This window comes from Coturnix japonica, chromosome 4, assembly GCF_001577835.2.
Source record: "Coturnix japonica isolate 7356 chromosome 4, Coturnix japonica 2.1, whole genome shotgun sequence".
Lineage (NCBI taxonomy): Eukaryota > Metazoa > Chordata > Aves > Galliformes > Phasianidae > Coturnix > Coturnix japonica.
The window spans coordinates 48,681,884-48,708,191 of record NC_029519.1 but is presented as its reverse complement, the minus strand read 5'-3'; the positions used below and the strand labels follow the sequence as shown (position 1 = coordinate 48,708,191).

Here is a 26,308-nt window from a genome sequence, read left to right as displayed (position 1 = left end):
TAGGGTTCTGCCCTTACGCACCAATGCATGAGAACTGTGTAAAGCAAGAAGAGGTTGTATGGTGACTTTTTTCTCCCCTTCTTTCTAAGAGGTGAAGGAGCTGGGAGTGGTATTGGTGTGCATGTGCAGCTGTAGCTGCCCAGTACGAGAGCCCACTTAGTTAGGAAAATACAAAGCATGAGGGAAAACTTTCATACTTTTGGTGCTATATTCAAGTAGAATGGATGTTGTGCCTTGATCTGGTTCTCAAGTTCAAGCAGTGACCTGAAGCTGAAGACTGAGTGCCAATCTGCAAACTAAACTGAAGTTAAAAATACATAGGTATTTTTTCTAATAAAATCAATTGCAACTTAAGATCTTGATACTTAACTACACCATAAGCAGTACAATGATAACGAAGAAATTTTGTGAATACAAAGCCAGTCATCTTAGAGGAATACTTGACACTATGGCCTCTTGTTCCTATTTGGATTTTTATTCTTGCCTCCACCTGGTGTTTTGAAGAAATGTCTGGCTTTGAGTAAAAGTAGCTTACCAAACTTTCAGTTTATCTTTGCTCAAAAGCAAAGCCAAGTTCCAGTGCTCTCTTACTTGGTGTGGACTGCCAACGTGAGTTCACAGCTTGCACTGTCAGGCTTTACATGTTTACTATGCAAAGCAACTGTAACACTAGGCGGGAATGAATAGCCATCAGTCTAGAGGGGAACAGAATGAACTGAGTGAATTCTACTTACAACTTGCTATGGAAACATGAAGCTCTGACATGATTAAGAAACTCATTCAGATGTCTTTCCAGTCTATTTTTTTAATATATATATTTTTTTGTCTTTGCATTTGCCATTGGGTTGGTTTTCGTGGGGGTTTTTGCACAACATTGTTTTCCATCTGGTTTTAGTTACATCTGTAACACCAGAGACCTTGGTTTCTATTGTCTCAACTGTAGGTCACAGCCAGGGGACAAACAGAAAATGAACAAGTTGCAGCACCTCTCCAGCCATCCCTGCTGATTAATTGCTATGGTAGCTTAATTTTGCTGTACAGATGTTGATTTGCCATTGAAAGCCACCAGCATCAAGCTGTCAGAACCAAGAAATGGCTTTAATTATTTCTTCCCTGAAGCAGTAATAGCCATTGCTTAGTTATGGCAAAATCTGGAGTGTATTTGTGTGGGTGACTTCATGTAAGTGAATACAGCTTACCTGTACTCACCAGCCCTATTGATGAGGTTTGCTCCCAGTTGGTGGAAAGGTAGATTGGAGTCATTGCTTCTGTGAGAGCTGTGTCGCCTTGAGACTGGTTTTGTGATCTTTGTTATTTTCCATGGCTGCTGAAGACTAACATTATTGTTCTGCTCCATTAAGACCTGAAAATAGAACATAAATTAGATAGACAAGTCTGGAAAATAACAGTACTAGGAAAAATCTTCTCTGGAAAGAAAAAAAAATAAATAAAAATCAGAAGCCATGGGAAGCTTGATAGGAAACCACACTTAAGAGGAAGAAAGAGAGCATACATGCTCAGTAACATGTCTGGCTTGCTGTTAATTTTGTGGAGAGGTACGGTTTTACTGCAAGATATGGTTTAGTAGCTTAGTGGTTAGTAATGGTTATAGGTCAGTTGGACTAGATTATCTTGTCCATTCCAGCCTTTTGATTCTGTGACTCTAGTTGAAGCTGTTTTGCCTCTAGCTCTAGGTTATGAGTTTCTTCCGTTGTAAATAGTCAGTGGTAATATAAGGGGCCAGAGCCCTTTCATACCTAGGTCTGTGGCCTAGTCTTTGAAAGAAAAAGCAGGAGGGCTTGCTTCTTGTCCTACTCTTCTGGACAAAAGCAGATTTTTTCTAGTACGTATTATTCAGACATTAACAGAATGTAGTGTTAAACTAGTATCTTAGAAATAAATGAAAAGCAGATCAAAACTGTTCCTATTTCACATAAGTCTTAATGCTGTTTTGTCTTCCTTGAACTTGGTCCAAAACCTGGAAACACAAAATTCTGCTATTAGCATGAATGCTTCCACAAATGCCTGTGGCTAGCTTTGGCTTAGCTCTCAAAAGAGTAATTAAGAGCCCTTGAAAATAACCTTGGGGCTAGGATATTTATTCTGTCTTTCCATGCTGTATCCATTTGGCAAGACAGCCTAACCTGTTCTTATCTAACAATTGTGTGATTTTTATTACAGACTTTGTGACCACTACCAGTATTATAAACTTTTTTTCAGTAACAGAGTTTTGTGTTTGATAGCTATTCATTAAAGTCTTGCTATTATTCCCCCAGATCATCTATGGCTCGTTTAAATAATAGTTAGTTATGAAATACTCTCTAGTGTCCTTGCATAGGGACAAGCTGTTTTGATTACAGCAGCCATGTCTCGTGTGGCATAAAGTACAGAGCTTGGTGTCATCAACACCCAACTCACATCTGAAACTATTCTTGAGTTTTGTAAAGAACAACAATATTTGATGAATGGAGATTAATGATTATCATGTTTCAGGCTAAGTAAATAAGTCTGTGCACAATCTGACAGCAAATAAGTAAATCTTCAAAGAGATTTATTTTTGTTCCTAGCAGCTGGATACCTCAAGCCTGCTGTTCCTAAGAGAGTCTCAGAGACCTACTTGACAATGGGAGAATTTCACAGCTGTAAGAGATATGGGTTGTTAAACAATGACTTGAGCTAAAACATATTTTAGCAGACATACTCTTACAACCCTGAAGTTTTCTTATTGTCTACAACCAGTCCACTTACTGCTGGAAACCTGCAAGCTCCCATGTAGTAACATGAGGTAGTGAAGCCCTGTCTCTAATTATTCCAGGAAAAAAAAAAAAAAAGTACATACTTATTTACACCCTATTTTATATGTGCAGGGGTGCTGAGACAGTGGAGAGAATGCTTTGGGGTGCATGAAAGTGAACAAAACCTGCAATGGAAACAACAGTTAAGTAGCATGTGCAGGTTTCCACAAAACATAGATCAAGACATGACAGAGAAATTATTCTCCAGCTGACAAAGTCCTTATCCAGGATGCAGAGAGCAGTGAGGTATATTCTGCTGTCAGTGCCAAGGTCAAATCTTTTGACTATCTGACGGTGCCAAAAATCAGAGCCATAAGGTCAGATCCAGTATCACCTCTTCAGAGAAGGAAACACTGCAATAGATATAATGGAGGCTCCATTCTACCAGCCATAACAGCAACAGTAGTATTAAAGGCCTTCATGATTCATAGAAAAATATTTCTTCTTCCTTCTCACACTACAAAAGAAGTGTGAAAATTATTTTGTGTGTGTACAAACAATATTTATCACCAGGGTCACTATTCACTTAACAAACATTTGTTTTGAACTCCAAAGAAAATTTACCTTGGACAGTACCCATGAAACATGCCTGCAGGCAGAATGACAACTTTGGTAAAGCACTTTCTACAATCCGCACAAACATTTAAAAATCACTATGAAACTAATTAAAGATTTAATTATAGGTTCTGTAGTGATCTATGTTACCAGGCCTTGATTATTTTTGCAAAATTTGCTATGATAACTTATGTACAACAGAGCCATAGATTTAAATAGCTCTAAAGTATTATGATTAAAGTTGAATAACCATCAACAACATTAATGAATAACATTTTCTGGTTCATATCCCTTGTTTTTATGAACTCTATTGACTTGCTGATTAGTTTGCTGAAAGTAGTCATTTTCTATCATGCAATCATAATTCTGAATGGCTGCAGTTATTGATATAATTCCACTCAAAAGAGAAATGGTAAAAGACCAAAATGAAGACATGCGTTTCCAGAAATTATTTTGTAACTCAAAATAATAATAGTATAATAATAAATCCAACCCTGAGTGAGTGTTTTGGTGCAGACGTGTTGATAACTAATTGTTCATGGGATACCAAAAATCCTTCACTAAAGTTTGCATCTTCCTAAAATTTATCTGTTAAAAACCTTTAAGAGATGCGTTCAAATTGCTTGTATTTCCTGGATTTTATTCTGTGGCAAGACATTACTGGAATTACTGCTTGTATAAGTAGTGCTAAGAACGTGGTTTTAAAAAATTGTTTGTTTCAAGTAAGCAGTAGAAATTAACGTACAATAGGGGTAGCTCCAGTTTCCCTGGAAAATTCATATTTCTTAAACCCCATCTTTAATCACAATATGATTAATTTAGGTCAGCATGAAGCAGCATTTCTTTCGACATGAATTTATTGCTGTCACTCTGTTTTGACACACTTTAGTTATTTTCAGTGAACATCATAATATCTTGCCTGCCACATACAGTATCTTGTCACAAAACACTTCCAAGTCCCACTTTGATTTCTTACTTTGAAATATAGACTGTACATTACCTAATATATATATGCATACAATAAAGACAGAAGAATCCTGTGATTTTGGACCAAAACAATACAGAAACACTCACCTTGAAGATACAATCTTCTCACAAGCTGGGCCATAATAACCAGCCAAGCAAGGCTGCTTGAAGCACATTCTCCTTTCTTGTTCTTACAGCCTTGGTGACCACAAGAGCAAGAGGACTTTCCTCTATTTGGTGATGGACTAATCAAGGAAGTTTTTCTTCAGGGCAGATTAGCAGCTGTTGCATATTCCAGTAACTGCTGACTTTAGGGTGTTTTTCCCCTTAAGTGGCTAAGTAAAAATAGATGTAGATAATGATGAATTTAATTCCCACCTGAAGCTTTTACCCAATCGGGCCTATAGGGAAATAGATTTCCAGCACATCCTCAGCTGCAGAAGGAGAGACAGGTGCAGGCTAAAAAAAAGGCCTGTCATAATCACTCCTCTTCAGCACAGATGGATTAACAAGAGCACAGAGGTTTATTTGGACCACATTTGGAAAATGGGAATTTCCATCTTTTTGTTCTGTTCTTAATGTACTGTGAAAAAAAAGGTTGCCTGTTTTGGCAGTGGCTAATACGTGACATCTGAGCAGACCCTTAACCAGGTTAAATTGCCACAGTTCAGCAGTATAAATAACCAACACAGCACTCACTGGCCAAGGAGCCACTCTAAAAAGCTTTTGATTAATTTCCTGTTTCTGAGTTGGTCTCCAAACGCCTCTATAGATAACTTCCTGGCAATGCAATAAACCCAATTTGCAAAGTGGTGTTTCCAAAGGCTTTCCTTTTATTTGCAAGCCAGAACATGATGCTTCCTATTTATCACATTTACTTACCTCTGCCGGTGGCCTCAGTGGGGGGCTGACTAGAGAACTGTTCCAGTGCAGTGCAATTTGTAATGACACAGCGCAGATAAACAGAAGCAGTAAAGCCTTCCACCCACTACATGGGAGCTCTTCTGTCATATGCTTACCCCCTCTGCAAAGACCCCATTTTGTGTAGGAGGACTTCTTGCCCTTCTTCCTCTGGCACATAATGCTTGATGACACCAATATCCCACTCCTTTGCTTTCCAGAATAATTTATGGGTCTTCACTTTTGAAGTTCTCATTATTCAGTTAAAATGACCAATCCTCAGCTATTTTTGTGTGACGACCTGCATGACTGAGGTAGAAAGGAACCACGAAGCAAGAAAAGCTCACAGAAATTCTAGCAGCTCGAAGGCAGAAGGGAGGAGAAGTTCCCAGTTCTCTCAAGTCTCAGTGCAGTCCCAGTGAGCGTCCCAATAGAGCTAGACCAGAGACAGAGCTGCAAGAAGCAGTTTATGGGCAGTTCCTGAAACTAAAAAGCACAGAGGAAAAGGAGGAAAAGGAAAACATAGCACTTCTTTTTGTCAGGTCTTGGGCCACACAGTAATAGCGAGGAGACTGAAAAGTGTTCATGTCCCAACCTGCCTTCACTTAGTCCTTATGTAAGAAAAAGGAAGGGGGGGGAGGGGGAGAAAGAAAAAAAAAAAATTATTTTATTGCACATTCTCATAGATTTTGAAAGGAGGAAACCACGCAAGCTAAAATTAAGTATAATTTTCTCTTTTTCCCCATAGACTCAGCATGGATGAATGCCAAACCACATTTCTGGGGGGTGAGTAAGACCCAACATCTGCTTCTAGTGTAACTGTTTGCATCTTCACTCTAGGAAAATTAGGTTTGAAATAATCTCAAATTGTCCAACACCTGTATGCTATTAGAAGTGACACATGGAAACACCTTCAGCATACTGAATTTAGCACCGTGTCAACAGTTTAAAGGGAAAAAACGGTAAAAATCATTGCTTCCCACTTTTGGCAGAAACAGACCTGGTGTCTTTTCACAGGATCATACTGCAAGCTTGGTCCATAAAGCCCGTATGGGCTTTGAGCCCAAAATTACAACATGGCCTGTATCCCCAGCTACAACTGGAATTAAATCCAGCGAGCACCTTGTGTTGACCGGTGCTCTGCACTGGAGCTGAGGCTCACTGAAACACACCAAGGACTAGGTGCCAGCCAGTATAAAAAAGCTGCTCTCCTTTGGAAGACCTCAGCCACACAGAGATCACCAACAAAATCCCCTCACCTCCACTGCCAACCCTTAAATGAGGTCTGGGAAGGGGTGTATCCTGGCTCCACCCCTTCCAGTCACTCAGGTTCATTGCATGCACCTGAGCTCTCCTCATTGGCCCTGCCTTCCCAGCAGGTGCTCCACCACTGGTTCAGGCTGTGATTTAGCAATTCTGCTACAGAGAGCTTCTCTGAAGTTTGGCTATGAATCTTAATTTTTGCAACTCACAGCTTCCTCTTATGATGAACATTACATATCTTACTTGTCTGAAGCAGAGGAGTCAGACTGACACTATAGAAGATAAATTCTGCCATGGCATAAAGGTTTGCTTATGTTCAGACACAGAGAAGAACCAAATGACTTCAGAAGCAGTACATCTAGTTTTGCTTTAATGGCCTGGGCTTCCCTCAGCACAGATGATTGCAACACACATGTAGTGCTTTATTTAAAGCTCCCCGTGGAGTCTCCAATTTGCAAATTCCTCTATTAGGATAGTTCTGAGGACCTGCCAGATGACTGACTGATAAGAAGACACTAGTTCTGCTGAGAAGGACATTCATTGAAATTAATCAAATATCATGACTTTCATTAAAAAACTACACTGCTGAAAAATAATCTTCAAATAAATAAATTGCTTTCCTTGAAAACTTTGAACTTTTTTCTTTCTTTTTTTTTTTTGAGAAGTTCTTTTAAAATGTTTGAGAGTTAGTTAGAAGAAATTGCTTTTTCATTTCAGATAGCATTGTTTTCTTTGCTGAGAAATAGCAAGTACTCCCCAGAGTCAAGAAAACAGGAAAAATGCTGTTCTTGATCATTTTTCTCTCACATTCCGGCCATTCATTGACACTGTGCAAACAATCACATTCTCATCACAGTAGCTGTGACAGGCAAAAGGGACATTTACAAAAACACAGGCAGGTCACAGAGGCTGTTACGAGCTCAAAAACTGCAACTTAACTTTTGGAAGTGTAAGCAGAAGGCCCATAGAAGGTTTTCTATGTTGCTAGGCATAGCACAGTACAAAAGGGGACCTGTGCCAACAGCACCGAGGCTATGGATGGTCATCAGAGAGGGAGGCAGGAAGACGACAGCTTGGGTAAAAGGAAATGTCTCACTCTTCTGTGGTCTGCAAGAAGTAGCATATATGGATAATAAAAAAAGCACAAACAAGTAGAAAAATTAGGTGATAATGGAAGGAGAGTTGGATAGCATGGAACCATTTCCTAGAGAGGAAAGCACATCGAACCGTGTTCAAAGGCAAGAGCATTGCTACAAGTTCAGGCTTTAATTTTTATTATCTTTTTTTTTTTTAAGTCCAGCCAAGTGGACTTCCTAAGTAGAGCAGCAGCAGTGGCACTGAGCAAAAGATAATCGTAGAATCATAGAACCATAGAATTGCTCAGGTTGGAAAAGACCTTAAAGATCATCGAGTCCAACCACAACCTATGTGCAATTTTTGCACCCAACTTTCTTTTCCCAAGAAAGAAAATGGGAAATTGCTGTAAGGGAAATGTGTGTGTACATTGAAGGAATAGACTCACGGCAGATTTTGGAAACAGCCTTCCAAAAAGGATGTTAGAGAGTAGGACACTTTCCCAAAAAGGATGCTACAAATCACATGCTTGAGTTAATAAATGACAGCAACAGTCCGAAGGGAACATATGGGACAAGCAATAATACTTCATTATGAATGCCTGATTAGATGATTTCTCTTTCTAAACTATTTTTACCTCTTATTGAATAAATGAGAGAAAACAAGGGTGCCTTGTAAACAGCTGCTTCAGGCCCTCAAAAAACTTCAAAATTACGAGGTGCCAACATCGATTTAATAAGCCTGCTCTTCCTGTATTCTGGTCATGTCCCAGCTGAGGCTCAACCAGGATATGGATGCAGATGATTTTCAAGTGCAAATACTCATCCCATCCAAATATCTGGATAAACTGTCTTCTTCCCTATGGGCAGCTTGACTTCTGAGACAGACTTTAGCTACACACCCTGCTACCCCTTTATCTGGACTGAGGGCTCTGCAAAAGCAGAACTGACAGATACACACTGTGAGTGAAAACATGGGCTGTTAAACTCCAAGCCAAAATGCCAGCACAGCCTTCCCTTGTATACCAGCTCCTGCCTTTGAACATTCAGAAGTTAACTTTTTGCTACTTATTTTAAATGTGTGAGCCCTCTTTAAGGCTTAGCAAGTTTTTCCCCTTCACAATATAGCCAGTCTGGTTATTTTGTGGTTGCTATCATATTTAATGCATGAAGAAAAGTAGCAGGTAATAAATTCAGATAAAAATTGCACTTATTTTTTCTTTTTTCTCCATGGTGAAGTAAACCATTCCTAAAAGATGGGCAATGTGGTCTTAAATCAGAATTTGTGGCTCATTTTCAGGACAAAAATAACACAAGGATCATTTTCTGAAGTACTTCCTGCAAGAGCCTGACTAGCAGTTGATAACACCACCTAACCTGAATGAGAACAGCCTTGGGGCTGTACCGTCAGAAAGAAAAATGCACCATCTGGAGATGTGTGCGTGGGAGGCACCAGCTTCAGCAACCTTCATCAAGCAACCGTGGGCTTGCTGCTTGCAACCTGCCACTCTTTTTGAAGGGCCCTTCACATAACCAGATGATGTGGGACTGCAGCCACAAAAAACTGCTCAGCTGCCCACCCCATCTTACACTTCCCCAGTGATCCTGCCACTGCTGCCCCTTGCACCTGAGAGTGCATCTCACTCATGAGCAAGCCACAGCCATAGACCACATGCATGTGGCTATGCTGTTGCAACTGCTGTCATGCATCCCCCATTCCCTGGTGACCACAAAAATCAGTTGTTCTCCATGGCAAAGGATGTGCTGCTGCTTATGTGCTGATGGCATGGGGCTGGAGTGCAGAATCTCTCCTGGCCTGGGTTATACAAAGTGGTTACACAAATAAGTCCTGCCCAAAATAATCCACACCAAATCTTTTCCCTAAAAGAGGATCTACTGCAAATACTCTTGTGTGCTAACAGTATATGTTATGCTACATCTTGTATTTCCAATAGGCTCCTAGGATGTGGTCCTGTGTGTCAGTTCTTAGCAGAACACATGCTTTCAAATACATTTCCAGAGGATGGGAAATGTCTGTTTAAATAAAATAAAATAAATAAATAAAATAAATAAATAGAATAAATAAAATAAAAATCCTCTCTGATTTGGAAAAAATACAAGTGAAAGTATTGCAGAGCTATCTTTCACTGATATGCTTAATAAATCTGAATGTGGTTTCCACAGACATTTAAGCCTACTTATATTTTGTATTAATACAATTTAGACTGTCACTTCTAATTTATTGGCTTAACAAGAAGTAGACTGCAAAGGTGCAAAGGTCATCTTAAATGATTTAAAATCAAGTATTGACAAATTTTCTCTATCATATTAACTACCTCATACATCAGAACTGCTTTTAACTGCTTTCACAAAACCACAACTTAGAGAGTTTTCTAAAAGAGTAAAATCTGCCAAACTGAAGCAAGTTTCCTCATCACTGATGCCACCTTTCTTTCTGATTTATGGAAATGCTGTGCTGTTAATCTTGCTCAAAATTAATCAAATTGGAAAAATAAAATTGTTGTTCTCTCCATACTATCAATGGAAAATGTTTATGACTATGAAGCAAAATGCAAGAAGACCAAAGCGCAGCAATAAAGGACATTTTCAACAGCATTGACTAATTTTGTGTTATTTGCTTTCTGAAAAGCTCATCTTAACAGAACCATTCCTGTTCAATAACTCAGTGCCACTCCAAGCAGTGCCAGTTTGAACTCACTGAGTTGGAATTTCAAGAGTCGTTCCCTTTTGGAGACTAAGCATGTCTGAATACAGTTAAGCTTTACCAGCCAAACACACGCTGAGTCTTCGTATAGTATGTTCAGCACGTCCGGCATAAGTTACTCAGCAGTTCTAAAAAACCTGACCACAATACATTACTGCCAGTGGAAGCTTTTCTCCACTGCACATGCAAATGCAACTTTATTTAGTTAGTTAGTTATTTTCTTGAGAAAATCTGGTTTTGTTGCTTTCAAACGCAATTTAAGGACAGATTGCTTACATGCCAACTATGTGACCAAATATTGATTCCCATATTATTTGGATAGCAATCCCCTAACATATTGCATCTATCAAGCAATTACCTTGTCACTAGCTCTTGAAAGACTCAAAATACATATACGCACAGACAGCTTTGTTGATGAGTGTCACTCCCTATACAAACAACACACAGTTGGGAGAATAACCTAATTTGTACCTTTTGAGGTGACAAGATGCTCTGACAGTTGTTTGTTCAGATTAAATTCAGAGTTCAGAAAGGTATTTTTGCTTATTCTCTGTGTTTCTTAGCAGATTTTTAATTGCCCTCCAAGCCAAGGATAGCATTCCTGAACAGATAATGTTGAAAGTGTTGTGAGTTCTGCTATTGCCCACAGATGAAACAGGACTGAGCTTAAATTCAGCACACAACTGGCTGCTTAAGAAGATCTCCAGCTGCAGTTGGTTGAAATCCTAGATAAAGTCCTCTCTTTGCCCTAGCCCTGCTATTTCTAAACTGCATAGACTACTACAGCATTCAAAAAGCACACAGGAAAAAGACTTGCACGTTTTACAATAAACAGGTTTTTTCAGTTTCTGAAGAAATCAAGAAAAAAATGCACCCTCTTTTTGCCCTGTCTCTTCTTTTCTAGAATATATTCTGAACCAACCATTTCTAGTATAGTATGATCACAATTTTTTATGTGCATATCTACATTCCAAGCAGACTAGAATCAGAAATCTCACAAGATTTGTTGTATGACAGATCAAAATGTCTCAAAAATGAATTGAAGGAAAATTGTCCACTGGGAATCTAACGTTACTAAATTTCTCACTGTAAGTCCTGACACATCCACTCACCTAAACTGTGAATAGATCAAACAGGAGCCCAAAGCTGTGCTATGGGAGACAGTGAGTCAGAGTTTGATACTATCTTGCAGATGGTGGTCAAATAGTGGCATAGAGACTTTTGGAGCCACCACAGACCAGTTCCATTTACAAACAGAATCACAGAATCATTTAGGTTGGAAAAGACCACTCACGTTGTCTAGTTGAATTGTAACCTTGGTCTTGGCCCAAAGAGCTCAGCCACATACCTTGAAATGTCTATAGTTACTGAAGAAAAAATCCAGTGTGAAATTCACCTCCCATGTCTCTATATCTTTCTCTTCACTTTCTGTAACCTAAAGGTCTAGACACCTTATTTATTCTGAAATAGAAGAGTTCATTTTTTACTATGGTCATATAGAAAATCATAAGTAGTGTCACCACAATAAAAAAATTTAATATCTGAACAAGAGAAATCCGTCAATGGCATGAAACATTCCTTCACTTCTACTCTTTATTAAATGATAATGTTCAGAACAAGGACTGTAATCCTTGGTAGCCTGTGAATTAGCCAACAATAATGAGCTATTGTTTTCAAACATAAGCATTTAATAACTGCTCCAGAGCCTCCAGTCTGTAAGCCTGCTTCCAGTAGCTTGCTGGATTGCACTGGCAGATAATAGATTAACATTATTGCTGGTCTTGGCCAAGCGCTGTTGCTACAGTGCTCAAGGTCATTTGTGGCTTACCTCTGTGTGTGCTGGGTGATCTACAGCAGCGTTCAGCCACGCTGATGTGTTCATCGTTCTCTGAAGGCGGTGACCAATGTTGAGCAGCTGGCTGTTTGATCTTCCCACTGCTTTGCAGGCAGTACCACGCTGCTCAGAAAAACAAAAAGAAAAAAAAAAAAAACACCACTGAAAAGATTTATCAGCAAACGTCATAGAACCACGCTTGACCTCCGTATCTTCTCTTGTTCCCCAGAGGCAACACATGTAAAGTATTTCCTGTCTTTCATGTTAACTGGAATGCATCACATGGTCCAAATGTACAACCTGCTGTCTGTTTTAGTCATTAGGCATAATTTTCTTTGTCTCTTGATTAGAGCTTCAGCCAACTGTTCACTGTTGTAATGCATAACTTTTATTATTCTCTCCCTCCTCTGAACAAATAACTAACCAGCCAGGTTGAAAGTTGAAATTCACTCAAGGCTGCTGTGTCTTACACTGTCTGTTTTTATCACATAAGCACATCTCCTTTTGCACAGGACCACAAAAACAGAGTAAATTACCTCCACCTTTTATTCAAGGGCCAAAAAACAAATGTTATTGGAAAACAATTAAAAGCAACTCCTGGACTTCAAGAGATGTTCTGCCCCCAGATCTGTCTGCTTGAGCATGATAGTTGGAGTTTACTGGCTGCAACTTGGCTCTATATTCATGGATTTATCAGTAACACTGAAGGAGTATTTTTCTAGAATGTTGTCCACTTTGCAGAGACATGCAAGGAATTAAGAAATTAAGCTGTCGCGTTATCTTCTTCAGCTGCGGTATGCTGGAAGATTGCTCACAAAATTGTTACTTGGTATTTTCACTTCTGACCATCTTCAAAGTCAGCTGACAACAGCTCAGGGGGTCATAAAACATACACAAAAACAGTAAAATATAAGCCTGGCTATGTTTTGATCCCAGTAGGCAATACACATGTACTGACTATGCCCTCATTCCACTAACATTATGTATATACATGCAATAAATGTCCTTAACATGAAAGAAAACCCTGGAATCTCTGATCATACTTAGGATAATAAATCTTCTGCAGCAGTGATATTAGGTCAGAAAAATAAACAAACAAACACATTAAAAAAAAAACACCTGAAAATTATGCAGAGTTTGAACTGATATCTACTTTGAAAACTAGATCAGTGAGAAGAATCTTGCACTGGAAATGCTGTGGCAAATAAACACACAAACAGACAAACAAAAAAACAAATAAAGCTATCAATGAGGCTATTCCCTAATTCCTATGATAAAAATGTGTATTCCACAAGCAGCAAAGTTAGCAAAACTTGAGTTCTTCTATTTTTATTCTTCATCCCCTATATCTCCACTCACTGCAATAACCTGATCATCTGCTCTCCCTTTGCATTGGCCCTGGCTGTAGATACCTGCAGTGGTCAGTCTGGAAATGGAGACATGGGCTGGCCTCACAGTTCCCATCAAACCCTTGTTGTAACTGATGGTTTCTGACAGTGCTTTCTGTGCACAAGAGCACTACTGTTAACCTTTTCCTTCCAATCAGTTTCAGTGCTCATAGACCTCATAGGAAATCAAGGTGATTAAAACCCGTCTCAACTTCAGCTGGAACTTCTGATCCATCTCCAAGGCTGATGAAGGAAAGACTGGCCAGACAGTTGGATGCAGAGGGCTGGTTATGAAGTTACAAGCAGCCCATTCCTCTCAATCAGCACAAACAAGCCAAACTCTCAAGCATTAAAAGTATAACAGTCCTTGTCCATGTTACATCCACAGTTCAACAGCTATTTTGTAAATTATAAGGCAGTTTCATATTTTGTTTGCTACTTGACATTAGCCTTCACAAGCAGGTTGAAAGATTCCAGGTTACCTCACCCACTCTTCTGCAGACACAGTGGTGTCACTCCTCCATGTCCCATCTTGTAACTCAGGGACTGGTCTCGTTTTGTTTAGAACTACAAGACAGAAAACAGACAAATACATTTCAAATGCTAGGAACATCTGCCAGTTTTCTCTTTCAGTTAAAAACCTTGTCCTGAAGGGAGGGAAAATAATGAATTGAATCATTCTACAGCAGCAGAATTTGTAGGATTCCAGGCATACATCACTTCTTTGGAAGCATGGGATATAACAACTATTTTTGCTCAAGGACTTCAACTAGAGCTAGCAGACTTTAACAGAAAGTGCCTGCTCAAGCCAAACATCTCTCAGGCCCCCTTTTCCCAGGTTCTACCTGAACATACCTATTTACTGTAAGGTGTGAGCTCTGGTGGAGTACAGGTGTGAATTATTCCATCGGCAGTTACTTTCCTTATAGATCAGAGTAATCAATCAACTCTCACTATCCATTTGGCCCTGGATTTTCTTGTTAATTGTAAACAGATACTAAACAGATCATTCTGGTGAAGATGTCATAGTAAGAATTACAATCATCTTTAAAGTCTGCCCACAAGACAAATGTCTCTAATTCAATCCATCAAAAATTGTCTGAATAAATCAATAGAGCAATAATATCTGCTTGCTTGATAGATGGTATCTCTACTAATAGAAATCACTTAGTTACTTCATCATTCATGGAAATTTGCATCACCATCAGTCTCATTTGTTACTTATAAAGCTTTGTGTAAGGCTAAAACAAAAGAAAAAGCAAATAAACATAAAACCCCATCTCCACTACTTTAGACTACGGCAAACCATCATCCTCTTCCAACAGCAAAAAGGCTATGGCAGGTTGGAGACATGGAGTTTGGTGCTGGCATTATCATCAGGTATATTCAATACTGTCCCTTAAGCAGTGTTTTTTATTTACTAATTTATTGTCTTAGTCTTTGCAAAGTCCAATCAAATCATGTGTCCTTTTCTTTAATACTGGTTTTATTTTCTGTGAACTGTATCTCATGGTTGGCTCCAAATAATAAGTTTGATGTCACATTCAAATGGGATCTGAAATACTACACAAGATAAGTACTTAATACTTCATGTAACCACATCTAATTTCAGTAAGCATCTATACATAATCCCAATACTGCATTGAAGCAGCAGCAAGTCTTGTTCACTGAGGCAGGGAATACAGATTTTCCACATTTTGAGGTTGATTTGTCACATCTTCACATGTCAAGCTTCAAGCACAGACATTAGTCTTTTTCTTCTTTTTTTTTTTTTGGTCAGTTTAGATAAATGACTGTGCCATACATATTTCTGCAGATCATAGCACACAACCCCATATAAAGTCTGGAGAGTTTTCAAGAGTCATGGTATAAAAAACACAAACCCTTAACTACTTCCACAACATTTTTAAGTCACAAACTGACTTATTGAGAAAGGGTAAACATTGCATTTCAATTCTGCCTGTCTATTTTGATCATCTGCATGTGCCTGCAAACAAACTTCATGATTATTCGTAAGTTACAGCCCCAAATTTACAATTGTTACCTAGCAGATATCCAAAAAGCAGAGCTAGAAATGCAACTTAACCCAGAAATGTCCGGGCCTCTTTAAAAATATACAGACCTACAAAAAAACATGCATCTAAGTCACTATTGCTAATTAATGGGTAAGCAATCATCACCCCAGATAAACAACGCCTGACGGGCAAGATGGATGGCTGTGAAAAATAACCTAGCGCAGTCTGAGAAGACCAAATCGATACTGACTAAATCAGGCAGCAGTCAGAGCAGCGGCTCTACAGAAGAGAAAATCTGTGGAGGATAACCAATAGTTATCTGGTTTATTTTCAGATGTGTTATAGAGCTTGCTGGCTGTGTTTCATTGAAGCTTTGTCCAAAATCAAGCCAAGTTTAAATATATGTATAATTGAAAGTGATTTATAAGTGCTTGGGTGGTAGTGACAGGCCAGACTGAGAGACATTAACATTAACGTGTGTTTTTGGGGAACTTGGAACAAAAGTAATGCCTATCTTTTATGAACTGCATAACTTGTATGAATTACTCTGTGCCCACAGACTAAAAAATTTTGCTAAAGGAAAAAAGTATTCCTATTTTTCTTTTGATTGTTGAAAGAAATGGGACTGTGCTAAGGAAAAAGTGAGGCTGGCACATTAAAAATCATTGCTAAGGAAAGCACTACTGGCCAGAGCGCACTCGTGTGAATCAGTCAACAGACTGCAACTATGCGATAGAAATGTCTTAAATTCTCAGCTTTTCAGAAGGATGAAGTTTTCTCCCTATTCATCTTTGCCACCATATGAAGAACTAAGAGAGTGTCTGGTGATGAAAAAGATGTTAATCATGTTTATTGTGACAACCACGACTGTTATAAAACAGATACTCATACAACACATGCTAACCTCCCCTGGCACTTTTTTTTCCCTCATTCAAAACCTATTGAACATTCAGTTCAAGCCCACTGAGACATATCTCTAGAAAATCACTGATGCCAGGAAGAAATCTGTTTCAGGTATGTGCAACAGAAGCTGCTAGTAATATGCTAGTGGTATTTATTGTCCGTATGTACCTTTGTTATTTCATCTGAAGTCATGGAAGTATTTCTCAGAAAAGATGTCTTTGAACAGTCTTCAGGAACAACCAGCCGTGAGGCAAAATACATGACTGAAAGATATTTATCTTTGATTTAGCTCTATAATTTATTCTTACCTGAATATTTACTCTCTACAGTGGAAAGTGATAAGGAAATTTTTGAACCAAGCTGAGCTCAAACACATCCATGTGAAATTATTGTCAAAGCTAATATTTAAAGTTTTCAAATGTGCTTAGCAAAGATTACAGAAGCAATGTCTGTAGAATAATGTGGACAGACAAAAATAGGTTTGCCTTGGGAACACTTTGGTCTGTGAAGAATTCCTGACAGACTGACTATTCTCCTAGAAAAGACACCTTACTGAATGGACATTGTCAAGTATTATAGCCTTCATCCAAAAAGGCATGAATGGAAGAAGAGACACTCATTACCTTCCCTGGCCTAACAGAGTGCATGAGAGGGCTTGCTGCTGAACACCTGACCCAGCCTACAACCTCCACCCTGGGCTGATGAACGGTGTTTCTGCTCCATTACTTGCTAAATTTCCAGTCTTTTATACCGTCACCATACTGCATTTCTGTTAGGTTAAATGGAAAATAGTTGTGCTACTCACACGTTGCACATTCAAATGCTTAAGAAATGTTGCTAATTTAATCCTGACTGCTACAATTTTCATTCTGAAAATATCTTTTACAGCCACCATACAATTATGTGACTATTTGCCTGCTCAGTCATCGCAGGCAGGAAAAAGAATATAAATTTTGGCAGTGAGAAATCAAAGTCAGTATAGAAAAACAAGCACTGTTCGCTGGGCTTGTAAGGCTAAATCATATCTGTGTCTTTGCTAGTACTGCACTGTATGGCCTGGCAGAAGCATCTGTTGTACCAGAAAAGCGTCAGGGATCCAGACTCCTAACTATTTTTCCCCCAGTCTGCTCCTGAAGTTGCTGAACCCCTTTTACAGCTCAAGGTGGAGCCTGGTGAGATTTTGTCATGCACTTATAAGGTCCGATGTGAAGCAATAAGACAGTTCCAATCATAATGTGCAAGGAGAGTAACAATGTCACTCTGCTATTTGCTCATTTACAGCTACTAATGGGATAAGCCCATTTTATGTATATACATAATATATAATATATATAATATACATAATATAATATATATAATATACATAATATAATATATATAATATACATAATATATATACATATACATATACATACATATATATATATATGCCATGGAGTGTGCAAAGCAGTCTAGTTTTATAACAGAAGAGCCTGAGAAACCCTTGGGTTCTTTCCTAGAGTCCACAACTTCAGCAAAGAGCCTCTACATTAATTGCAACCACATCATTTTCTTTTAGTGCAAGAGAAACACCACAATCCTTATAATGGCTATAATACAGCCATTGTCAATGGAGATGCTATTAATCAAGGCATTCGCGCATGCATTTTGCCTTCACAGCTGCCTTGCTGAGACTTCAGCGTAACAGCTCACTGGGTTTTAACTAAAAGCAGAATGGCCATGTACAGCAACACAAGAGGCTAAGTGCTTTGATTCCAGCACTCTGAACACTTAGCTCTGACCCCTTCTGCCAAGGGGAGACCCTAACGTGTCTGCAGGCATTACTAGCACTAAAATGAGCAATCCCACAACAAGGATTGGAAATATCTCCTTCATTCTGAAAGTACCTTTCACACTGAGACATTCCCCACACAGTTGCTTTTCTCCACTGCCAGAAAATCAGGGCTACAAGAGGAGAGAAGCTGAACTCTTCTTGCACTGTCCCGAATAGGTTGTTTTTCTTTAAGGAACAAGGCTAAGCTTCCAGGCAGTAAAAAAAAGGTAGAAAGAGGGAGAGATGAATAGTGTCTTGCAGTGCTGGTACAAGCTTAACTACATCATACTTCAGTTCCTTAGAAATTGATACACGGGTTATAGTGGACCACAGACAGGACAGGTATGAACAATATCACATTGTAAATAGCTTCAGATACCACACTGAGTTGTATAAATGAGAACACAACTTACAAGGGAAGCTATCTCCGCACTCATCTGGGTAGCCCCAGTAGAAGCCCTCTGCTGCCATACTGTGTCTAATTTCATGCACCGTACTGCAAAGATCACAGACTATCCTGAATTAGAAGGGGTTCAAAAGAATTATCAAGTTCAACACCTGGCTCCACATAGGACCAAAGGTGTGGTTTAATCAGGGGAAAAAGCCAGAAGACGGGAAAAAAGTCATTGAACAATCTTCTTGTTGTTGTTGTTTTGTGATTTCTTTTATCTGTTTGTTTTTTTCCCACTCACCATTTTAATAGTCTTCTGTATCAGGTTAAACTCCTTCACAAATCTCCCAGGAACACTGTGCAGATATACTTACACCCACAAGATATTCACTGAGGAAGACAGGAATATTAGTCACGTAGATTATAAAAAAATAAAAGGAAAATGCAAACAAACAAACACAAAACCCGAAACAACAGGGAACAAATAGAATTGTTAAAGAAGTAAAACATGAGACAGAAAACACATAAAGAAGTAAAACATGAGACAGAAAACACATTTGATAAAATAAGGTACTGGCAGGCACTACAGTGAAAAAAGCAAAACAAAGCAAAAAACCCTAAAGCTACAACAGGGATAGATATTCTGTTAGCAAGTTGGCAAAAAGCCGACATTTTCCATTTCTCCATAAAGATACTATATACCCTTAATGGAACAGAGAAGTAAAAATCATCCTTCCCATTCTGCCATCTTGAATCACAGCCAATGTAGTGGGTCTGCTGTTCGGTCCATGCTTGACATCTTCACACCTCACTGGCTGATTTAAGTGCTGCAGTGCTTTGCAGTATCAGTAGGTGAAGCATTTTTCATGACACCTAGAAAGCAACTTAGTGTCAGAGGATAACTTTGGAGTGCCTTCTATATCCATATATCTATATCCTTCTATATCTCCCCTCTTCCTTTTCCTGATAAGTAAAGTAGGAAGTATTTAGTTCAGATCCACTTCTTACAACCCAGTCTAACAGAAGAGAAGTCCTCTGAGCCTTGCAGACCACAGCTGGGACACCAGTGCTCTTATCACAGAAACACAAAGAGGGCCGAAACGACCTCAGTTAGTCACCCCCACCCAAAAATCAAGCAGGCAGGAAGAGGACAGCTTGGTAAGACAAGCCTGCAATAGAGCGGTTCTTCCATGTGGTTTTATGGGGCAGTTAACTTTTATTACCTGCTAATTACCATGTGAAATTTCAGACAAGCTGACTCTACAGCCCACATGACAATGGGGCTGTGTGGGCAGCCAGTTCGCAAAGATCCTGCTGCAAGGCTGATGCTGCTAAGGGGGAATCTGGTCCACTGGGATGGCTGAGTCCAAGAATATAGCTTAGCTGTGACAAAAATGTGCCCACGAACAGAAACACAAAGAGCCTCAGAGCTAAGAAGGAAAGGCTAAGATCTATGCTGTAGATCAGCCATTTGCTTATAATGTGGCCACTGAAGCTGGTCCAACAAGGAGCAAGAAAAGAGGAATGAGATGGCCTTAGAAGAGTAGAAATGTCACAGGGAATATGCACAGTTTTAAGCAGAAGGAGCGTACTCCATCATAAAACAGCTGTTGCTTTAAAACAACAGCTACTAGAAAGAAAATTGCTTGATATTTTTTTCTTCATTGTTCATTACTACTTCTTCATTGTTCAATACTACTTCATGCAGTCAGTAATGTAAAATATTTGTGAGCAGAATCTGATAATACTTGGAGAATCAATAATAGCATTTTTCTCTGTGGAGGCATTCAATGTTTCTGAAACGTGAGTGTTTTGGGGGACCTCAGACTACTTTCTGTAAACTGATGCCAGTTGACTACTTTGTACACCAACAGAGATGTTTTGAACTCGTATACCTGTTCTAAACTATGTTTAAACCTTAAAGCTAAAAAGATATCAAACAATCCTAAGCCACGTGATAAACAGATGCCAAAGTTTCCTAACTCTTCTGTTCATTCTCTGCAATAAAAAGCAAAAGCTATGGTTGATTTACTGTGCACTCATGTTGGGAGAATCCAGGAACATGTGGGATCAGTTTAGGTCAGGATCAAAACCCCATAATTTAGCAGGAGAGCAGCTTCCAAACTAAGCTCATGTTTTTTCAGCCTGTATTTTTTGTGCAGTTACTATGTGCTGGTACATCATTAAATGCCCTAAGAACTAAAACAACCCTATTCTTTATTGATAGCAGCTTTTGTCCCCCTAACTTAGAAATACTCATTCTAGTGTAATTCCATATCAGCAGCCTTTGCAGTTATTCAGTTGCAATCTGACCTCCAGGTCTGATGGCTGCTGAGCTGTTAACAGTCTCCTCATGCTGCCAGTAAGAAATCAGAATCTTCTGTTCTTCTTTTCTGCCTAACATTCACCTCAGCCTGGCTAAGACCCCTTCTCCCCTGTAGAGTTGGCCAAAGAGTGGAAGATCTCTGGGGTAAGAGCAAGATTCTAGTTCCACCAGGAGTACATAAGAGAGAGGGGTAAGCTACAAAAGCAGATAAAAGGCTGTCTCTCGTGGGCTGCTTCGTCTGCATAACACAGATAATAATGCACTTTTGATATGTTCTGGTTTCTGTAATGTGTGCTCATCCACATGGTATAGTTAAAGTCTGGTTATTTCCAATCCCATTGCACTAAAACAGCAAACTAAGGAGAGTGTTGTGCAGGAGACAAATTGGACACGCATCAGAGACCCAACATATTTGTTAGAGGAATGGTGCTTTTTGATGAACACCGAGAGCCAAAAACTTGTCTTTATCACAGAAGTTGCTGTCTGCAGGGGGAGGCATGGCTGAGAGTAGTGCTGGGGGAAGAGCAGCCAGCTGACTGGTATCTCACTCAAACAACACAGGGACATGCTGCTCTCAGGAAGCAGTGGAAGAATGAACAAAATCACACCACAGACTAAATCAAGAGTGACTTCTGCTCTGCTTTGCACAGTCTACAGCTGTTGCGACACCCACAGACTCATTTGAAACATAAAATATGAGCTGAAAATGAGCTGTTGGAAGAGTTTTTGTTGTTGTTGTTTTCTTTCTTTTTACCATTTGAATGTGCGCAGAAGATATACTCTGTGCACTGAATGGTTTCCTAAGAAGAAAATTACAGAGGCAGGAAAAGTACCATGGGATTTATGCAGACAGTGCATTTTCAGTGGAAGGAAACTTTGCCAAGTTGTTATATGTGTTCACAAAATGGTCTCTGGAAACATCTGAGTGGGGAGCACCATGATATTCAGTGGGATGCACTGAAAGGCAGCCAACATGGCAAGTATCCTGGGTGCTTCTCTGACAATAATGAGCTTTATCAAACTTTGGCTAGCGATGTCAAAATATTTTCAGTTTGTAGTCATGAAATGGGCAACAAGCATACAAGCTCACTGCTTCGTGCTAACATATGTTAAGTCTCAAGAGATTAAGTACTCATCTGTTTCCAAACTGTGTTAAAAAGAAAAAACATACCTTTTCTTCCTGCCCATCCTTTTGAAGTGTAGCAATCTGGACAAGTTACAACTTCACAGGACTTCTACTCTCAGATATTTCTCACTACATAATGGCTTCAGTGTAGACCTGTAGAGGAAATCATAGGCAGTTTTCAGCATGTATAGCAAAACTGAGCCTTCAATCGACATGTATTTGTTGACATGAGCAAAAATGCTTTGACAGACTGATAACTGAGAAGTGCAGACTGTTGTAACAGGGACAGCAAAGAGCCTGTAACTAAAGCAGTTTGTGCTTCCCTGAAATAAGCTGGGCAGAAAAATACCAGATTTGACCTACACTTTCCAAGACTATATTTGGACCTGGTAGAACCAATTACAATGTACATTGTTCACTGATGATAGACAAAGTTGCAGTAAAGCACAAACCTCTGGCTGATACTGATTCAAAGGAGTACTGCAATGTTTCCAATAGCCCACTGCAATCCTAATGTCATTCATGGCATTGTCAGGTATTTTGTGAATGTGGCTTTTCAACCTCAGAACTAAAAGAATCTAAATTGCACAGTCTGGATCTAACAGTGATCCTACAGCACTACTGGCTGCTTTAAGTAAATACAAAAAAGACCCAACACCCTGAACCACTCAAGCCCCAGTCATTTCTCTAATGAGCTATAATGTATTAAATCATAGGTACGAGTCAACAATATCATACTGCTGGGAAAAAAAATGAAAGACCATTTTGGGAAAACTAAATGAATAAATGGCAGTATCATCTGTAAAGCACATGGCACACCACTGGCATTCAGCATAGTGATGGAAAGCATGTGACTTGGCTGCAGGCACCAGCAATTCAGGAGGATATGACAGGGTAGAAAAGCACAGGAACAAGGATGTTGAGGAGTTTCGGGAAGGTGGCTTATTAAGGCTGAAGGACAAGGGCTGTTCACTCTGGGGATCTGAAAAGCAACCCAAAAGTATGTTACAGAGGTCTGCAGATGTGTGAGGAGCATCTAAGAAGAAAGGAGTAATTTGTTCAGCACCCCCTAGCCAACATTAAGCTCAGTGAAGCCCAAGAAGTGCCAGAGACACAAGTGAGCCATCACCCCTGCTGTGACTTTTACTGTATTAGGAATTATGAACTTGTACAACATGATTTGGATACTTTCTGAAAATATCACAATCTGATAGTCATTCATTCCTCATACTTGTGTAAGTATTTGCTCTGAAGTTGCCTTCCCTCATGGCCAAAGCAAGAGAGAGCTCAGGACTTCCTTCTGGTGACCACCTGGCCCTCAGCTTCAAGCTGCTTCACTCTGATCTTCCTCTTTTCTGTTAGCTGTTATGAGCTCATTAGTGGTTTGCATATCTTTGTCTCAGCCTGCTCCTCCAGCTGTGGGGAAATATGCTGGGTCCCCACCCCTGACCCAAAAATGTTCTCTGCTCAGTACAGATAAAACAAGAGAGACTTGATGGTTTCCATGGACTGATCAGCTCTCCCATTAGGATCATAGAATCATTAAGGCTGGAAAGAACACTGAGATAATCCAGTCAAACCATGAACCCACTGTGAAAGCTCTTGACCACCTCCCTCAGTGCCACATCCACCCTTTTCCTGAATACCTCCAGAAACTGTGACTCCACCACCTCTCTCAGCAGCCTGTTCCAGTGCATCACCACTCTTCCTGAGAAAAAATTCTTCCTGATATCCAACCTGAACGTCCTCTGGTGCAACTTAAAACCATTCCTTCTCATCCTACCACTGACCTCGGATAGCTCTGGAAACAAAGATGAAATACACCAAATAGGAATGTAAAGTACCTAGAGTTTACATAAACATGGAGCAGAAGAATGCAAAATACAAGGCATCCAGCTTGTATTCTAGTGGGAAACACAGTAACATTGTTAGAGATAAAAGTAAAGGAACAAAGAGGAAGGAAAGAAAGTAATTTGTGCAAGTAAGGTCATTTCTCTAAGGACAGATCTACAGCTGTCCAGAGCAACACAGGCATCCCTGAGTTGTATGCGACCACACTCCTTTAGTAGAACACACACAGGTGTCTGCATACACAGTGCATGTCTGCCAGCACAGCAGGAGCTAAATCTGGAGGGCAAGTGAAAAACAAGTGAATGACACTTTTTACAAGCACTAAATCAGTCACCCTGGAGAGCGGGGCTATGGTTTCAGATCTACAGAGATCACTGTAAATCCTTTCAGATGAAGTAAATTTGGTCTAACCTACATAAATTTAAGGTGTGAAATAATCTAGGAGAATTTACAAATTGGTGCATGGTTTATTCTTGGTGTTCTTGATTCAGTATCTTCTGTGAGGGCTACATGTCCTGGCAAACATTTGTGCAGCTCTCACCGCTTCCAGTTCTTTCCCCTGTACCACAGCCCTTCTACAGAGTGAGACACAGAATGCTTCCATGCACAGAAACAGCACAGATGTTGGAGCTAAATGGAAACAAGTGATTCAGAAAAGTCCTGGCACTCCTCCTTCAGTTATCCAAGTGCAGTCCTTGTGCTTGTTTACAGTACAACTGAACCATCTTAAACAGCTTAACATTTATTCCTGTTATGTGGTGCAGTTCAGCGTTGGCTGCTGCAGGGACAAATAGCTCCTAGGGAGAGTATCCTGAGCAGACAAACATAAATGACAGCCAAAAATTAAAGAAATTCTGTCTTTTATTTCTACTTAATTTTTTGACTGATTTATTATAGAATACACTCCCTTTTTCTTCAATCAACATTCAAATCAACAGCGCTTAAATAAATGCATGTTCAGTTCACAGAACTGTAGAGTCAGTAAGGTTGAAAAGGACTGCTAAGATCACCCAGTCCAACTGTCAACACATCCCCACCATGCCCACAAAGCCATGTCCTTCAGTGCCACATCTCTGTGTTTCTTGAACACCTCCAAGGACACTGACTTCATCACCTCCCAGGGCAGCCTGTGCCACTGCATTGCCGCTCTTTCTGAGAAGAATTTTTTCCTAATACCAAACTCCTGGCACAGCTTAAGGTCATTCCCTCTTGTCCTACTGCCGTTACCTGGGAGCAGAGGCTGATTCCATCACACCACAACCTCCTTTCCAGCAGTTGCAGAGAGCCATAAGCAGAGAACCCTGAGCCTCCTCCAGACTGAAGAACCCCAGCTCCCTTAGCTGCTCCCCATAAGACTTGTGGTCCAGACATTTCACCAGTTTCAGTTTTCTTGCCCTTCTCTGGATGTGCTCCAGGACCTCAAGAGTCTTTCTCATAGTGAGGAAAAGTTCTTGCTGCAGTAAATAGTTTTAAATGATTTGGGAAACTATTAGCTGGCACACAAAGCCTCATGTTGGCTGCAGTTTCAATCAACCATCTGAGGCTGTCTGTGCAGTGAGTGTGCAGGTCCCATGCTTATCCCCCTCAATAACGAGAAAGGGCCCAGAGGAAATGCTCACCCATGAGCAGATGTGTCCCAGCTGACCTGCTCCTGAGATCAGTTCTGCCAAGCTGTTTCTCAAGGGTGTGTTTTTTTTTTTTTTTGCCTGATGCAGAAGATGTAAGCGAAGCAAATATTCTTAACCGAGCAAAAGCTTCCTACAGATTGGGAACAGCAGGATAGGAGGGACTCAAAGAGAACTACACCCATGGGAGTTTGCTCTCATCATATGGTAGTTGAAAAGATCTGGAGCAGCAGCCTTGAGCAAGCTGGTTCAGCTAAAAAGACAGCTAATACCTTTGACTTCACACTCTCTGGTATTTTGAAGACCTATAATAATGCAAAAAACTTCCCATCTTTCTACCTGTAATAAGCCAAGAGAATAGCTGCCAAGTTATCCTCTGAGCATACGGCATTTGTTTTCCTGTCTACAAGTTTTCTCAGCATGAATTTCTTCAGAAAGCGACTGTCTTCCTTTTCGCCAACCCAAATCATGTCATTCATAAACTGTCCCCCAGAAAGCTATTGGCAGCAACTGACAGGCTTTTATTCTAGTGTAAAAGCACAGAAGTGCTATTTCTGAAGGAGCATTTTTTAAGATTTATTATTAGAAGTAGCATTTTTTTTTTTGCATTTAAATGTCCTTCCTCCAAGTTAAAATGTTTCCAAGCATCTCTACCCACCTGAGTATTCCACTTGAAATTTTGGGGAAACAGAGAAAGGGAGCAGGTAAGGAGAGAAACAACTGGAAAAAAAAAAGAAAAAAAGAAAAAGAAAAGAAAAA

The 26,308-nt window shown here is 39.8% G+C and overlaps 2 long non-coding RNA genes across 5 annotated transcripts in view; one reads left to right on the top strand and one right to left on the bottom strand.

The window, feature by feature from the left end:
* The window catches only part of LOC107313568, an 86,489-nt gene extending 76,324 nt beyond the window's left edge, over positions 1 to 10,165 (top strand). The window contains exons 3-4 of the long non-coding RNA XR_001555065.2: positions 5,965 to 6,002; positions 8,853 to 10,165. This is a non-coding gene — a long non-coding RNA (uncharacterized LOC107313568). The remainder of the gene's footprint in view (positions 1 to 5,964; positions 6,003 to 8,852) is intronic.
* The window catches only part of LOC107313567, a 62,926-nt gene extending 40,706 nt beyond the window's left edge, over positions 1 to 22,220 (bottom strand). For 3 of the 4 annotated variants that reach the window (XR_001555060.1, XR_001555064.1, XR_001555063.1), the window contains exons 1-6: positions 22,119 to 22,220; positions 19,324 to 19,494; positions 18,923 to 19,011; positions 13,982 to 14,066; positions 12,106 to 12,234; positions 1,200 to 1,363 (exon numbers count right to left, since the gene is read on the bottom strand). This is a non-coding gene — a long non-coding RNA (uncharacterized LOC107313567). The remainder of the gene's footprint in view (positions 1 to 1,199; positions 1,364 to 12,105; positions 12,235 to 13,981; positions 14,067 to 18,922; positions 19,012 to 19,323; positions 19,495 to 22,118) is intronic. The other variant, XR_001555062.1, reaches the window with a different exon arrangement.
* Positions 22,221 to 26,308: the final 4,088 nt, after the last annotated feature.